Here is a 17,305-nt window from a genome sequence, read left to right as displayed (position 1 = left end):
CCTTGCAAGCCTACCAGGATTGAGTCAGTGTTCCTGGTTATGTGGTCCTCCAAGCAGCCTTTCAGTTGCCCCTTCCTGAAGATTTGTCTTTATTTTTGTTGTAAATCCAGTTTGGTCCTGGGAGATGGTCTGTGTAGCTCCATTCACTCCCCCGCCGTTTTTTCTCCTCTGAGCTCACCTCTTGCAAAAACATTCATTCTTACTGCAGAACTTTCCTGACCTGTGTTCAATGGAAAATTTTTTGTAATCCTCACCCGAGGACATTTTTGCATTTATCTTCAGATAGAGCAGGAGGAAGAGAGGGAGGAAGAAAGAGAGAGAAACATCGATGTCAGAGACACATCAAGCGGTCGCCACCCAAACAACCCCAACCGGGGCCGGGGATAAACTGCAACCGAGACACGTGCCCTTAGCAGGAACTGAACCTGGGACTCCCCCATCCACGGGCTGATGCTCTAACTACTGAGCCAAACTGGCCAGGGCTACAATGGAAATTTTTAACCAACATGCACACGTTTGTGGGCTCATTCCATCGAACCCAGAGTGAAAACTTCATCCCTTAGCCAACTCTATTCTATTTCTAGCATACACACCGCCATGATACTTTCTCCTGTATGACCAACCTAAGAATTTCCTCCTCCTGTGTGTGCTATCCCTTGCCCAGAGAGTACATAAGACAGGGCACTCTTTATTACCTGTGCTTCATCAGCTCTTGGGGAATGGTTCCAAGATATGTACATTTGTACCTGCTGTTTAATTTTCAGGCCATGTGGCTTAATGACAATAAAACAGGCTTTTTACCAACACAGACCTGTGTTTGAGTCCCAGAACTACTCAGGCAAGCTGTTTACCTCTCTAGTTCTCCATCTTTTCTTGTGCAGAATTGTTGTGGAAACACCACTACATAAGACTGTTTGGGGGATTATGTGAACTGACCCACATAAATGTCTGATTATCAATAAATTGTGGTTCTCTTCTCTCCTACAGTATTAGAGCATGTAGTTTGAGATCTCTCTCCAGCCCTTGACAAAAAAGGGAATTTTTCTCGTCACACGGCTGAGATTGTACTTTGAAAAACCACTCCCAGTAACTTCTCAGAGCATGTCTGTGTGTGTCTGTGGCAAGCCCACCACCTGGGACTTGAACATGCTATGCGTTAGAAGACTGTCCCATGATGACAGTGAGTCCTAATCCAGTTGAAGTGACTCATACGGCCAACTCGAAAGGAAGGCAAATGTCTCTAATTAGACTGGAACCATCAGTCTGGGAAACTGAAGTGTGTGAATCTAGAGCAACCTTAATCTCGGGTACCTCTATGACCAAGGGCAGCCCCCAAATGACTTTTCCCTGTCCTGTCACGGAGTCATATCCGACAGCTGAAAAAGGCTGGGATAGGGTGGATTACACAACAGGAATGAGGTCTGCTCATCTCCTATCAAAGTTCCTGGTGGTGTTTCTACTTATTAGTAAATTACTGGTGAATGATGAAAATTGGGTAGTGTGTTAGTCTACATTGGGACTCTAAGCATGAACACAAAACAAGCAGCCATGAGCTATTTAACAAGTCAGTTCAAACATGTGATTGGACCGAGCCTGCATCATTCGATAGCTTTGGCCTGGTGTTAATGTTACCTGTTGGTTCTTGGGAAAAAACATTGTCAATATGTTGTATAGTCTCCAAGAAAAATATCCAAAGTCAGCATTACTTCCCTATCATTTTTCTTTTAACAACCCCATTCTGGGCAAGAGTTCAAGGGAAGTATCTGTTACAATGTTAGACACTTTCAACAGATTGGAAAAACCATTCCAACCAAAATTTCACATTGGATCAGCTTCCATATCAAGAGATGGGCTATTGTAGCTTTTAATCTAAATGTTCTTGTTGGAAAGAGAGTTTTACCTGCCATTTGGATATTAGCTGGAAAAATATATCAGATTTCTCATTGGGGGGTTTGTTTTGATACTATGACCTCCTACTGAATACAGAGGTCCACTTTTGAGATGTAAATTGGATTCAGAAGTTTCTAAATCAATGTGATAAGGTGCTTTTGCAAAAGACAGTATCATTCCTTTGAGAAAAGAATTAGAGCCTGGATCGTCATCATTGGGATGCATTTTAGAAGAGGAGGGAAAAAAAATAGAAGAAGAAACTCACATTAGTTCGGAGTTTGTTTCAGTGTAACCAAAATGTGCTGGTGTAGCGGTGTTAAAACACAGCCCTTTCCGATCAGGTTGGGTGTGGATGTGGCTAAGCCCGTCCTCTGCCTTCCCCCTCAGTCCACTTTACATCTGTCTGTTCAAGAGACGCCCTTGGTGAAGTCAGGAACTGGAGTGCATGCTTACTTAGCCCTACAAGAAATAAATGTTGCCTCATGTCTGACCCTGGATTTTCCAAGGTGGTATTGGTTTCATATAATTACACTTTTAAAATAAACCCACTGTGTTACATATGCATCAAGAAGCACAGTGATATTTATACCTTGTAAAAGTTTTTATAAATTCACAAACATTTGTTATTTGTTTTAAAACATGATGCTGCATGTTTGTCAGACAAGTAGGTGAACGAGGAGAAGATTTTAAAAGAAGAGAGTGGTTGCTTTCCTGTTGCTGATCTCTTTCTCCGTCCTCATGACAGACTTGGTGACGGTCACACCTTGTCTACACACCTGGACTGTGACCTGAGCTTACACATTCTGTGGGTCATTCTGAAAACTGATCTTGTTGCCTCTGCAGTATTGATTGTAATGTTTAGAAGCTGATCATTTTTCAGAGAAGTGTGAGCTGAGATTAATTTCTAGCAAAGTAAAAAACAAACAAACAAACAAAAACATGAAACACAGCCCTAGCTTGCGTGGCTCACTTGGTTTGGTGTTTTCCTGTGCACCAAGCCAGTTTGATTCTGGGTGGGGCACATACCCAGGTTACTGGCCCCCTTCCCAGTAGGGGGCGTGCAGGAGGCAGCTGATGGATGTTTCTCTCTCATGGTTTCTCTTTCTCCCTCTCCTTCCTCTCTCTCTTAAAAGTCAATTAAGAAACATTTTTTAAAAAACACTACACACCATCCTGTGGGAAGTATCGTTTTCGCTGTGTAAGCCCTAATTGCAGGAGTTCATGGTGGCTCGTCTTGATGACGTGAACTTTTCCCAGCAGGTGATGGCAGTGCCGTTGGTGCTCAGTTTAAACGCCTGACAAATTCTGATGTCAGTAGTCCCGGATCTCAGGGCTGTTTGAAGGGATTCAGATGTGGTGGCACCTGGAGACCATGGTGGCCTCTTAGTTACCAGGTGGCTACGGGTATCAGACTAACATTGATATGCATGGAAAACTTCCTCTGTGCGGGTCTCTCACCTCATCCACTACTCGGTCTCCTTACTTCTGACTGTGAGGGTAAAGTTCCATGTGTCTCAGAAGGGTATTGAGTATAATATAAATGTCTACCTCCCCAACCTGTTTCTGCCCATTGTACTCTTGGGATCTCAAAAAAAAAAAAAAAAAGGACTTGATTCCATGTATTTTTCACATGTTGGAGATATTTTCCCTAGTTTATTCTTTGTCTTTTGACTTTGTTGTGACATAAAATTTTTGTTTGTTTGTAGTAAAACACACCGTTCTTTTCCATTTAGCTTCTAGGTTGGTGTCATACTTAGCTTTCCACACTTCGATTATAAAATAATGTGCCCATGTTTCTTCTGTTATGTATGGTTTTATTTTTTGAATTTGTATCTTTAATTCAACCAGAATTTTATTTGATTGTTTTTCTTTTCTTCTTTGTTTCTGTTTTGTTTTGGAAGGCCTGAGGAAAGGACTTGGCTTATTATCTCCTCTTCAATTATTGACTAGCCCGTTGATCTATCTCCTTTATTTTACTTTTTAAATATCGCAACGTTCTTTCCTTTAAGTTCAAACAAAGGAGAACAAAGCTTTATGTGGCCACTGCATCAAGTCTTCTACTTTTTGATCTACAACACAAGTTTGCAGCGTCTCGGTGGTATTGATAAACACAGCTCTAGGGAAGATGCCACAAAAGGAGGAATTTATAGCATGTTCAATCTGCTTTTCATCTGAAGTGAATGCTCTTCTGATTTATTTAAAAGTGCAATGGAATGGCTGAGAGAAGCTTTAGATGGAGATTTGTTGACAACTGAATTTTTATAAAGCCATGAAATGACAGATTCTTGGTTACAGGAAAGTCTTTTTGTCCAGTTGGCAGTTGGAGTCCTGCAGACAGTTTTAGAATTCAATCATTTTAAACCGACCATAACATTGAAGCTACATGAGGAATATGTGTTTCATTAAAACGTTTGCTCCACCCTGAATCCAAGGCTCCTCGGACCAGGTGGTGAGGGTCGAGCAGTCCCTGTCCGGCTCAGTCACCATCTGGGCCTGTGACCACAGGGAGGAGCCGGCGAGGCCAATCATGTGGAACTATTTCATGAACTAGGATGTCCTTTCCCGTCCCTCTCCTGCCCGCCTACACCTTTTGCTTGTAAATTTCTGATGGAAATAATATGGGCTGAAATGATTGTTTCGGGGACCAGGGAGCAGAAACTCTGTTGCTCTGATGAATCTGGTCACAGAGAAATAAGTAGTTCAAAAATAAATCACTGCTCATGTCAATGAACAGATTCAGCCCGAATTAAGGACTGTGAGCTGGGAACACCCAGTGGCACAAAGCTGTCCGAGTCCCAGTGACCAGCAACGCTCTGATGGCCACACCTCTTCCTGTTGGGCTCTGCTGCCCAGCAACTGTGTGTGAGTGACTATGATTGGCCACCACGTCTTAATTAGCCTCTGGCTCTTGGTTTCCTCATCTGTAAAAATAGGGTTCTGAGGGTAAATTAATGCAGGTGCAGCATTCACACCCAATAAGTTCTGGTTCACATTGTTAACTTTTTGGTCTGCCAGAGGGACTGTCTTTCAGAATCCACAACTTCCAGGCTCACAGTCGTGAGGTGGCGCTAAGAAAGTACAAGGGCTGCGGCGTTCCCAGGAAGGGCAGTTTCAACGGTGAAGAGATTGCAGTTCGTCAACTCTGCACGATGACGGAGAAATGCGGAGGTCGAGTCTGAAGAGGCCAGTCCTGCCCAGTGAGAGGGACCAGTGTCCACACCGGCGCTGACACTGAGCAGGATCAGGTCGAACTCTCCGGTGAGAATCACGGAGCACAGCGACTTCCATGTCTCGTGTAAGGAACTGGGAGGGAACCTGCGCAGCACAGTGTGGTTCATATAATTAGAGCATTTCGGTACATTTAGAGATGGAGGTGGTACTGTCTCCCCCAGGCTTTCCTGACTGGGGATTTCGTGAGCGCTGGTTTGTCTCACCTTCTCGCAGTGTTTCCTCTGAGGGAGTTCGGTAGATGTCACAGTCTGAGACTTTCTTACTGGACGTGGTACTTCTTACAGTCCACGTGAAGTCGGTAGTCACCAGCAAATAGGTACTAACCGTAAAATAATCACACATGGTTGTAAAATTGGACAGCTTATGATTATTTAGGAAAACATTTTACAGAAATTGAAGGCATTTAGGTGGTTTTCTTAGAGTAGAAAAAAGCTATCATGCTGTATGTGTAATTTTCTGCAGTTTTACTACATAAACTAGATGTATTTGCAAATGGCTTCTATATTCAAAAGGCTATGAAATAAATTGCCTTTCCTGGGTGGCAATTTGGAATAACATAAAGGCTAGTGTCATACCTGAGATGTTTAACAACATTCATTGTGCTATAAATAACTGTGGCTAGCGTTTTTACTCCTTGAAACCCAAATTATACGAATTGGATTTTAAGGTGGTTTACGTGGCCAAATATGAATGTGTGCCACAGGCCTCTAATTCAAGTGCTTTCTGGAGGTTTCTTTCAATGCTTGAGCCAGTATCTTGTAGCATCTGTACTCACTGAAATCTGGGTTTGGCTTTAGTGTTAATGGCATGAGCGAATCATGAGGAAGTCTGTCTCGGGCTATTCCCAATGCTGCAGGAACGAACTCCTGTGGAGAATAATCCTGCCCCATCGCTCTCGACACCGCTCTCTTTCCACTGTAAGCTCTGATTTTGTTCTGTGGCGGGTGCAGAGACCGTCATTGCTCTGCCGTCATTGAGGGGTTCACATGTTGTGATCAAGAGACCAGCATTCAGAGTGAGCACAGGGAGACACAATGCGTGACTCCAGGACCTTGTCCTGGCTCCATCTGTAAGCTCTGCTTCCAGGAAGCCTCTCCTTTGAACCTGTGGAGACAGGGTTCTGAGTCGGCTCGGTCTTCCCGACTGCAGAGAGCTGTGGGAGCTGGGACTCAGGAGATGGGGACCTGGTTCCTGGCTGGACGGGACTCACGACCTAGTCAGGGAGATAAACACAAAAACGTATGAAGCAAACAGGCCTGAAAGAAGCAAAAATCCATGTGCACATTCAAAACAAAGAAGAATAATTGATGGGGACCTTTGAAATGGCCCCACTGTGAGCAGACTTGGGGGGACATTCATGGTGGAAGCCTGTGGAGTCGGTGGAACAGTGAGCGGTCCTGATTCAATGACTTAGGGGTCCATGCGTCCAGACTCGTTCGGAGAGTTGCTCACCGAGGGCCCACTCGGGGGCTATGTGCTGCCGGGGGCCAGGCTTGCAGAGGGGGAGGCCGTGTGCTGCGGGGGCCAGGCCTGCAGAGGGGGAGGCCGTGTGCTGCTGGGGGCCGGGCCTGCAGTGGGGAAGGCCGTGTGCTGCCGGGGGCCAGGCTTGCAGAGGGGGAGGCCGTGTGCTGCGGGGGCCAGGCCTGCAGAGGGGGAGGCCGTGTGCTGCGGGGGCCAGGCCTGCAGTGGGGGAGGCCGTGTGCTGCTGGGGGCCGGGCCTGCAGTGGGGAAGGCCGTGTGCTGCGGGGGCCGGGCCTGCAGTGGGGGGATCGTGTGCTGCAGGGGGCCGGGCCTGCAGTGGGGGGGCTGTGTTCTGCGGGGGCCAGGCCTGCAGTGGGGAGGCCGTGTGCTGCGGGGGCCGGGCCTGCAGTGGGGAGGCCGTGTGCTGCGGGGGCCGGGCCTGCAGTGGGGGAGGCCGTGTGCTGCGGGGGCCGGGCCTGCAGAGGGGGAGGCCGTGTGCTGCGGGGGCCGGGCCTGCAGAGGGGGAGGCCGTGTGCTGCTGGGGGCCAGGCCTGCAGTGGGGGAGGCCGTGTGCTGCTGGGGCCGGGCCTGCAGTGGGGGAGGCCGTGTGCTGCTGGGGCCGGGCCTGCAGAGGGGGGGCCGTGTGTTGCGGGGGCCGGGCCTGCAGTGGGGGGGCCGTGTGCTGCTGGGGCCGGGCCTGCAGAGGGGGGGGCCGTGTGCTGCGGGGGCCGGGGCTGCAGTGGGGGGGCCGTGTGCTGTTGGCGCCGGGCCTGCAGAGGGGGGGCCGTGTGCTGCTGGGGCCGGGCCTGCAGTGGGGGGGCTGTGTGCTGCTCGGGCCGGGCCTGCAGAGGGGGGGCCGTGTGCTGCGGGGGCCGGGCCTGCAGTGGGGGGGCCGTGTGCTGCTGGGGCCGGGCCTGCAGAGGGGGGGCCGTGTGCTGCTGGGGCCGGGCCTGCAGTGGGGGGGCCGTGTGCTGCTGGGGCCGGGCCTGCAGAGGGGGAGGCCGTGTGCTGCTGGGGGCCAGGCCTGCAGTGGGGGAGGCTGTGTGCTGCTGGGGCCGGGCCTGCAGAGGGGGGGCCGTGTGCTGCGGGGGCCGGGCCTGCAGTGGGGGAGGCCGTGTGCTGCTGGGGCCGGGCCTGCAGTGGGGGGGCCGTGTGCTGCGGGGCCGGGCCTGCAGAGGGGAACAAAACAGGCTCTGCCTTTATGGAATCAATGACTACCTGGTGAGAAGCAGGTGGTAAACAAGCCCTCAACATATTGCTTCAGCCTGTAACAGGTGCCACAAAGGTGTAAACAAAGGATCCAGGTGGAAACACATAACAAGGGAGGCCTAGTTCAGGTTCCCGGAAATCTCTGCAGGGGAGGGAGTTGACGTCAGACCTGGAGGGTGAGAAGTGGGCAGAGAAGGGGAGGCGAGGTTGAGCGGTGGAGAGTGCTCCAAGCACACAAATGGCCCGAGGAGTCCCCCGAGGGATGTGGAACTTGTGTGTGAGACACAGGGAGTGAGGAGGAGGAAGGCAGGTGAGCCGTGGGGTGCGGGTGCACCGTCCGGCCAGTGCAGGAACTGCTGCGCCATGAGGATGAGGCTATGTGGAGTGTGATGGGAGGTCAGGCAAGAATGACAGAATCACAGGGCAGTGCAGTCTGATGGCATTGTCTCTCTGGGTGCCACGTGGTCACGAAGTGCACCTAAAGAGCAGAAGGGGGTAACCTTACATTTTCCAAAATGATCACTATTCCTTTTTCCTTTCGGAGTAAGCCAAGCAGGGTGGGCCAGCTTGGGAAACTCGGATACCGTGTGTGATTTCATTGTCAGTAGGGTCGGTAGGGGCTACTGTAGCCATCGAGGTGGGAAATGGTGGGTTTGTAGAGGGTTATAGCATCAAACTGTGTTCACCAGGACTTGCTGATGGCCGTAGGGACACAGGTTGTTACAGCAGGTAAGGGACTGAGCACGGGGAGTCAGGGGACCTCTGACCTCTGCAGTTGGGCCTGTCACCATCCCCTGGGGGCAGTGAACATGACACTCTCACGGCACAGTGACATCACCTGTGCATGTGTCTGCTTCCCCAACATCCAGGGGGGACCTCGAGGGCTCAGACCTGACTCGTTGCGGTCACCTCTCACTCACAGACCCAGAATAAGAATGTGTTGAAGGAATGAGTTTAGGTAAAATTTGGCAATATTATTTGTTTCTCTAAGAAGATACTATTAAAGGGGGAAAAACAAACAGTGGAGTGAGCAGATTCAAGCAATAAGAGTTTAAAAGGAACTAAAGACCAAGCCAGTGCATTAATCTTTATGTTAATCTATAAATTGCATTCAATTACTTGAGCTTGTAATTTTTCAGCTATTGAACATGCCAAAGAAAATGATTTATTTTTAGATGTATTTCAGGGTGTTAGAATCAAATAATACTTGATTAAAATTGTTTATCCTCTAATCTAAAAATATTGTATGAGTTGATTGCTGCCCTATTAGCTTAGAGTTTTGCTCACATCAATTTTCCACGGGTAATTTGGAAGATGGAGGGGCAGAGACCTGGCTGTGACTCACCCTCACCACTGCAGTGATGGCTGTCTCTGAGGGTCTCCTTCATTTTTTTTAATGTCCTGTGAGGGTGTCTGTGTGTCTCTCCACCCTGTAGGTAGGTGTCAGGGGAAATGGGAGAGGAACACGGCATCAGTACTTTCCAGTGTACCTGGGGCTGTACTTCAGACACACCAGTGAGTTTGAACTGTGTGAGTGTCCCCTCTAATCTGGGGGATTTAAGCCTTTGAAAAGAGGTCTCACTGTCCCAGCAGCAGTGATGCATGGGGAAGGAATCTGAAGAGGATTTAGGGGTAAGATTCATTCTCCAAGTATTTATGAAGATATAGATGGAAACACGATTCAGCTTCTACTGTAACAAATATTTGCCCAAACAGCCTAGGTGTCTGCACCAGACGTGCCCATCCACTGCCCACACCCCTTCCCACAAGAACTGCCTGTTGCCAAGCTGCACCTGACCCATCTCACCCTTCATCCCTGCCTTTTCTCCCTCGAGCTGCTGCGGATTCGGCCTCTTCTGCTTCCCAGTCTCCTCTCCACACATGCTTAAAATAAGTTCCTATCTTTCCGAGGACGGCTGAATGAGTCTCCATTTCTTTTTGCCTCCAAAAGAGCAAGACTAAAAATAGGGACAATCCGTTATGTCTGAGAACATGAAAACCCATTGTGAACAAAGAGCAAGGGAGAAACAAAGGCATCAGCAGTCAGGGTGGAGGATGGCTCTGACTGACTGTTGTTTTCCTTCTATGCTGGGCCATCTGGGGGGGGAGGGACTTCCCCACAGCTCCCCACCGTCGCCAGGTTCCAGGTCTCGCCTGGGGCTCTGGACGCCAAGGCAGACGGCACATCGGACGCTCTGGGAAGCCTAGTGCGGGTTCTGAGTCCAGGGCGCCCGCAGACACTTCGGGAAGCCTGGGGTCCTGCTGGGCACTCATCATTTTAACCTGGTCCCCAGGTAATCTGGACACACAGCCAGGTGCCCGATGACCTCATGCGGTTTTGACTCCAAAGCTCTCGTCTGTGTCTTGAAATGTTGGGTTTCTCTGTGAACATATCCCTCTGTTCTCTGCTCCTGAATTAAAAACAAAGAAAGATTTATTTTTCTTTCTTTACCCTGTTGGCAATAACCCAACAGTATTTGAGTCTTGCAAACTGGTCTCACCTGGCTTTGCTTCCTATGGGAGGAAGACATGGGATTTATTATTTAGAAATCTGATTGAAATTCCAGGACAGCGCGGTATCTGAGAGTCCCATTACGTCTCCCCCCAGGAATGAGCAAGCGCTCAGCTATGTCTGCTCTCCTTCCCCCAGACTCTGCCCCAGCGCACGCCCCGCACAGACGTTACACGCAGTGCGGCTATTGGGTGCCTGAGCTCTTTTAAAACGATTAGCCTTCCTGTCCCACCGTCTGGGACACATTGAAACACGCTAAACGTACCATGTTGCTAAACCACAGGACCCTGTAGCTGGAATGATTTCAAATGCCTGGTCTTCAATTATTAGGTTCTAATGATTTCTTTTGTTATTACTGTTATCTTATCTTCAAGTTATGTCTCTGTTCTCCTCAACGACCGCTAGTCACAGTCTCCTCAGGTGCCCACTGTCCTGGTCGGCCTCCTTCCGTCCTGGTCATTCGGCCGCTGCAGAACTGCTCTCGTGTGGTCCCCGACAGTCCCGTAGCCAGTGCAGAGCAAAGCGTCCTTCGTCTGTGATTTAAAAAATAGCTGTATTTTAGAAAACAAACTGTAGAACATAAATAATAACATAAAATCACCCATAATTCCTTCATGCAGAACTAAAATGTTATTCTCTGAGGCTTTTGTTATTATTTACAACTTCACAAGTTATTTATAGCTCCTTTCAAAAACAATTCTGGTCGTAGTCATGATCCTCTGGAAGTTCCTTCTCAGCTCCCTGCGCTCCATGTCCGTCTTCAGCCAGAATGTCCGTCCACGCTGATGCTCCCGTGTCCTCGCTGTATCCGCTCCCCCGCGGACTCTGCTTGCGTTCCTTTCCCGCCCATGCTGTCCCGAGCGCCCGACCTGAAGCCGGCCACACCTCTCTGGACCCAGTTCCGCAGGAGTTTTTCACATGCACCACAAACTCAATCCTGATTTTCTCAATGCTGAGTCCCAGTTTCTCCATCCCAAACCCCTTATGTTGATGCCACAGTCCTCAGCTGGTGCCTTGGTTGTTACCTTGATCTCTGCTGCTCATTTCTACCTACAGCCAGTCCGCCGACTCTTGCCTGTGAAATCCCCCTCATATTTCTTAAATCCATCTCCCTCTCTCTGCCTGGGGATGGGCTCTGAACCTTTTAAAACCGTATTTGTGCAATATTCGACTAAATAAAGTCAGTGCCTCCAGGCTTGGCCTCCTTTCATCAGTTCTCACAGGCCTGCCGAAGCGACCTCTCTGAAGCATAAATCTGAACGCTGTGGTTAAGACTGCGGGTTCCTGAGTGAGACAGATCGGGATTTATAACCAGCTCTCACACTGACTGGCTGTAACCTTGGGCGAGGCATTTAATCTCTCTGGGCCTCACGTCCCCTCTGGTAAATTGGGGTTCAAGTACCTATATCAGAGCATTGTCTTGAGAATTAAGTGAGTCATCTCTCTAGCACAGTCCTGCCAGTAAACAGCGCTCAGTGGTGGTTGCTGCTGGTACCAGCTTCTCGCTGTGCTCTGGGGCTGTGCTGTGGCTCCTCCGGCTGAACTTCCACGCGTATCGACTGGCCTCAGGATGGAGCCCGAAGCCTCGGGTGACAGAGGAGGCCAAGCTTCACTGACGGCGCCCCGCTTGGCCTCTCCCCTCTCCTTCCTGCTGTTTCCCCTTCTCACTCTCCCCCAGCTGAGTGAATTATGTATAGTTTTCTAACAGTGCTCTTTCTGTCTCTTCTTTGAACATTTTTAAATAGTTCTGGAGTCTATGTGCCAAGCTAAATCCAGTGCGTTCTTTAACATTCAGTCTCACTCATCTCCCTGACAGACCGTTCCCTCCCACTCGTCAGAACCTGGTCACGTGTCCTGCTTGCCCCCGAATTTCCTGTGCCCACGAGACTACAGTACCAGCTTCTTCAGCACAGCAACTCGACCTCCCCCAATGGGCTGCGTCTTCCGGGCACCAACAGTGTCTCATCATCTCTGTGTCACCGGTTTCCAGCCAGTCCCTGGCGGACAGTAGCTGGCGGTCCCGTGACGAACGCTGCGAAGGCTCGAGTCTTCGGGCTGCTAACAGCCCAGCGTGGAAATGAGATAATTAATTGATTATGTAAATATAGATAATGAAACACCTGTGTGAGTGCTGCACTTTTACAGGACATTGTACAGCATTTCAGTATAGCTGCTCTGAACTGTGTATTCCTGCAAAGAGGAAAATATATTCCAAATAGCAAATGCATGTGTTAATCTGTGTATAACACATAATCAGCACAAATATAAAGAGCACACATAACCCTGTTTCGAATAGTCTGATTTTTGTATTTGACCGTGGTGTCCATTGTGGGAAACCTCTAGTGAAGTGATGGCACATTCTTGGAATGAATTGGGATCAAGTTAGAATTTGACACATTGCTTTTAGAACAGACCACAATTAGATATTGGAAATCCTACGAGCTATGTATTAAAAGTTCCATCGTTCTCCCACGGTAAAATGCATTATATTATAATATTTCACTGATGATGTCAATATTGCAGAAACTAGGTCCAACTGTCTATTTCTTCAAAGTGTGGGACATATTCCCCATAGGTCATGCAGATATTAATATGTAAGAAATAATATAGCACTTCAGGGTAACAGTGTTATGTAACTAAATGCTGTACATGGAGGAAATTATATAGCACTTCAGTATAAACTATATAGCACTTCAGCATTAATTACATAGCCCTTCAGTATGACAGTTATGTAGCTAAGTGCTATAGAACATGTAGACATTATATAGTCCATCAGTATGACACAGTTATGTAGCTAAGTGCTACAGAACATGTAGACATTATATAGTCCATTAGTATGACACAGTTATGTAGCTAAGTGCTATAGAACATGTAGATATTATATAGCCCTTCAGTATGACAGTTATGTAGCTAAGTGCTACAGAACATGTAGACATTATATAGTCCATTAGTATGACACAGTTATGTAGCTAAGTGCTATAGAACATGTAGATATTATATAGCCCTTCAGTATGACACAGTTATGTAGCTAAGTGCTACAGAACATGTAGACATTATATAGTCCATCAGTATGACACAGTTATGTAGCTAAGTGCTATAAAACATGTAGATATTATATAGCCCTTCAGTATGACAGTTATGTAGCTAAGTGCTACAGGACATGGGGGACATTATATAGCACTTCTGTATAAACTATATAGCACTTGAGTATGATACAGGTATGTAGTAAGTGCTGTAGAACGTGTAAGAAGTTATACTGAGGCTGAGAACATTTGGGGAAAATATCAAGGGAATGGTAGTAGTTGAAGTTCATTTCGAAGGCACTGTGCTGTGCCACTGAGCAACAGGAATCTGGGGGAATTGGTGCAGCTGTGGTTCCCGGGCTGCAGCCTGCGGGACGTTACTGCACAAACAGCACGAGATTATCAAGCACAGGAGAAAGTGATCTGTTAGGACACGTGGGGCTGCAGCCCCTTGACATGCATAGTATTTAATTAAAAACATTTTTTTTATTTATTGATTGATTTTAGAGAGAGAGGAAGGGAGAGGGGGAGAGAGATAGAAACATCGATGAGAGAGAACATGGATTGGCCGCCTCCTGCACGCCCTCCACTGGGATTTGGCCCTCAGCCTGGGCATATGTACTGACTGGGAATCAAACCGACGACGTCTGGATACATGGGTCGATACTCAACCAGTAAGCCACACCGGTCAGGCAGATGCATAGTATTTTAAAGTAAACATTTTTGTAAGTGAAAAGAGCACACTCTAAAATAACGATGATACGGTGGTGGATAGAATGCACAGATCAATGCATAGCCATTTATCACAGAACGCTGTGTTCGGTACGTGGCTGTGTGCTGTACTTCTTCACTACCACAAGCACTGGGTCAGCTTCTGCAGCCGTGTCACCATGTCTGCGGTGGCACGGGGGCTTGGGCTTCTTCAGCTCCGTTGTCCTCTGCGGGACCCATCACAGGTGGCCTGCCCACTGTTGCCTGGGGGCCATCATAACGTCGTGTGCGGCGCGGTGGACGTGGCTCCGTGGGCAGCAGAGGAGGCTGTCGGGAGCGGTTCTCCAGGGCAGGGCGGAAGGGCAGTGCACATGTACCGTTCCGTGTGCTCGGCGCCCAGCTGAGCCTGGCACTGCGGCGCTTTAGCTTCCTTGTTCGTGTCATCCCCGCACTGCCTGTGAGGTGGCCGTGGAGGGTCCCCGTGGTCAGAGCTTTGAGTAAATCTATAACGCTCACACGGCTGTCGCCTGCGGAGACAGTGTCACACCCAGCGCTGCCCACTCTGCGGCCTGGCCTTGTCCAGCGGGCTGGTGTCGCCTGGAAGAACAGACGTGAGAGTAACTAACCCTGGACGCAGGTCACGGCAGGTCTTCGCCGGCAGGCAGAGGGAGTGTTTCTGCCTTTTCGGTTCACTGTTCTCCAGCTGCCTGGTGGAACTGGAGGGGCAGGGTCACAGCCAAGGGCTTTGCAAAAACATTCAGCGAGCTGGCTGCTCTGACCCTCCCAGCACCACGGCGGGCAGAGCTGACGGAGGAGGTGCTGCTCCTCCTGGGCCCGTGTGGAGCCCAGCCCTCCCTGTGCACATTTACCAGAACCTGTTGGTCGGGCCACCCCCCTCCTTCCTTTGAGCATCACTGCGTCCTTAGTCCCTTTGCACCCTCTGAGCACACGGAGGGAGACTGTGAGAGCAGACGACCCTCTCAGCGAGTGTGACAAGCTGGGGGCTGGGGCAGGATGCTCCTGCCGGATTTACTGTCTCCTGAGGACCGAGCAGTGAGCCTGTGACCTAAGCTTGGCTCCACCAGAGCATTTTTTCCAAAGAGCTAGCATCTTGAGCAGAGTTATTCCAGACTGAACAAGTGAAACGAAACTGCATTCCTTCCAGAGCAGAAACCCTGAGGAGGCAGAGAGCCACCTGCTGGGTTTCTGGTTTCTCTATTACTTCTAAGCAATTTCTTAACCTTCCCATCAGAATAGTGAGTTTCCCAGTCACATTATTCTAATAAGCAACTCCCCACCCCAAGTTAGCCAGAGTCAATTTCTGTGGCTTAAAACCAAAAAAAAAATTATAATCAATACCATTTTTATTCAGTCAGAGTTGGCACATGATTTAAAAGCCAACAGGCCCATGATTTAATAGCAATGACACATGATTTACATCTAATAGGATTTAAATATGGAAACTATGCTGTGGTCTTTTTATACTGTGTGAACTTGGCTAAGTCAGAACCCTTCCTTTCCCCATATGGTCCTCAGTGAGAGTTGGCCAAAGGGAGGCTTTGTGAGGTCTGGACGGTGGAAGCGAGGCAGGAGCCTCTCGAACTGAAGGTCATGGTCCTTGTGGTCATAATGGTGAGATAGTGTTGCAAAGGTGTCCTCACTCCCCGTTCATGTCCAGATGTCTTCACAGAGGCCCTCTGGCCAATCAAGTCCAGACCCACAGGAAATGCAGCACCAGGAGCTCCGCCTCTCCGTGGCCCTCCTTCCTGTGTCCCAGCCAGCCCCTGGAGCTCCTAGCCTTCAGGAACCCGTGGAAAACTCCCATTTGTCTTCACTCCAGTGCCTCAGAAAGGCCCCTTTCTCTAACCCTTCAGTGTCTCTTTTGGTCTGTTATTTCTTCACCTTCAACAACTGCTCATGATCTTACTCCTGTAATAAATCTCTTATTCCATACCAGTCACATTGGTTCTCCCGTGAGTGAACCTGATCGCCATGGTTACTGCTACCAGGACTGGTTCCAGAACAGAACGTGAAATACAGTCACTTACAGGTGGTTCTCTGGCCTGATCAGATAGAAAGACACCCATGTTCTTGCTACTAGTAGCAAAGAAGACACGGGCAGTTGAGGACCTGCAGTGGCAAAATAGTTCCTTAAATTATCCCCTGTAACCAGGTGCTCCCCGAGGGCGAGTCTCTGGGACCCGCGTCAGATGCTGCGCAGCTTGAACGAATGTACCGTGCTGTTGGTCGGAGCTTCTGAGTGCCGTGGGACCTCTGGGGATGAAGGTGAGGGCAATGGACCAGACAACTTCTCTGAGTGCTCTGAGAGACCCATATTCCCGACAGAACTTCTTCAAACCACACCCAAGGTGTGACCTGCAGGGTAGCTGGGTCACAGTTCAGTCCGACCTTTCTGTGTTTCTGATATGAGAATGAAGGCACTGATGGGAGGAGGAGGGCCGTGGAATGGGCGGAGGAACATGGGCTGATTTTAATGATATAGAGCCACCTGAACCTTCTCATTTTATGGAGCCTGTTTGCCAGTAGAAGCGCAGTCTCCCAAGTCTGAGAAGTTCAGTGTCCCCTGGCATGAAGAGCTTAATCGTCGTGCTTGAAAACCCTGGTTTGCAGGGGAGCGAGGATCCTCTCAGACACATCTCCCCACCTGCTTCTAGATCTATGACCAGACGCAGGGTCTGGCACTGTCCAGGGCATCTCCCTGAGGGCCTTCTCACACGAGGGGTTCCCCAAGTTCTGTTCGCATCTATCTGGGTATGAAGTTTAAGGGATAGAAAGACCAGGCGGAGACTGATACTGCATCTTGAAGTTTCCCCTTTTGCGTCCCGCATCCTTATTGCTCAGCGACCAATACACCAGTTTTACACTTTGCTACTGTCCTGACAAGGCCCCTGGTCCCAGCAGTGGCCATCCCTCAAACCAAGGGGCCCCAGCCCCCTCCCCCAAAGCCAAAGACACTTCAGTACTGCAGGCTGCAGGTACTCTGATTCCATTTAGTATCCACTGGCAGCTTCCCTTCCCAGGTTGAGAGAGAAAAAATACCTCCTCTCTTCCTTTCCTGAGTTTTCAAGACAGCTGGACTATTGCCAGTCGTACTGGCAGCTCACAGCCCTGATTTTGCAGGAGCTGAAGCCCCACCGCGCAGTTTCAGTGCCGGAGCATATGGAGCCGCAGCGCGCCAGACGCAGCTCCGCACTCCAGGAACGCGTGGGAGGGCTTCCCAGCTCCCGGAGCGGGGAGCGGGCGCATG

This window comes from Molossus molossus, unplaced genomic scaffold, assembly GCF_014108415.1.
Source record: "Molossus molossus isolate mMolMol1 unplaced genomic scaffold, mMolMol1.p scaffold_m16_p_16, whole genome shotgun sequence".
Lineage (NCBI taxonomy): Eukaryota > Metazoa > Chordata > Mammalia > Chiroptera > Molossidae > Molossus > Molossus molossus.
The sequence above is the reverse complement of the archived record's forward strand: the minus strand, read 5'-3'. Positions refer to the sequence as shown.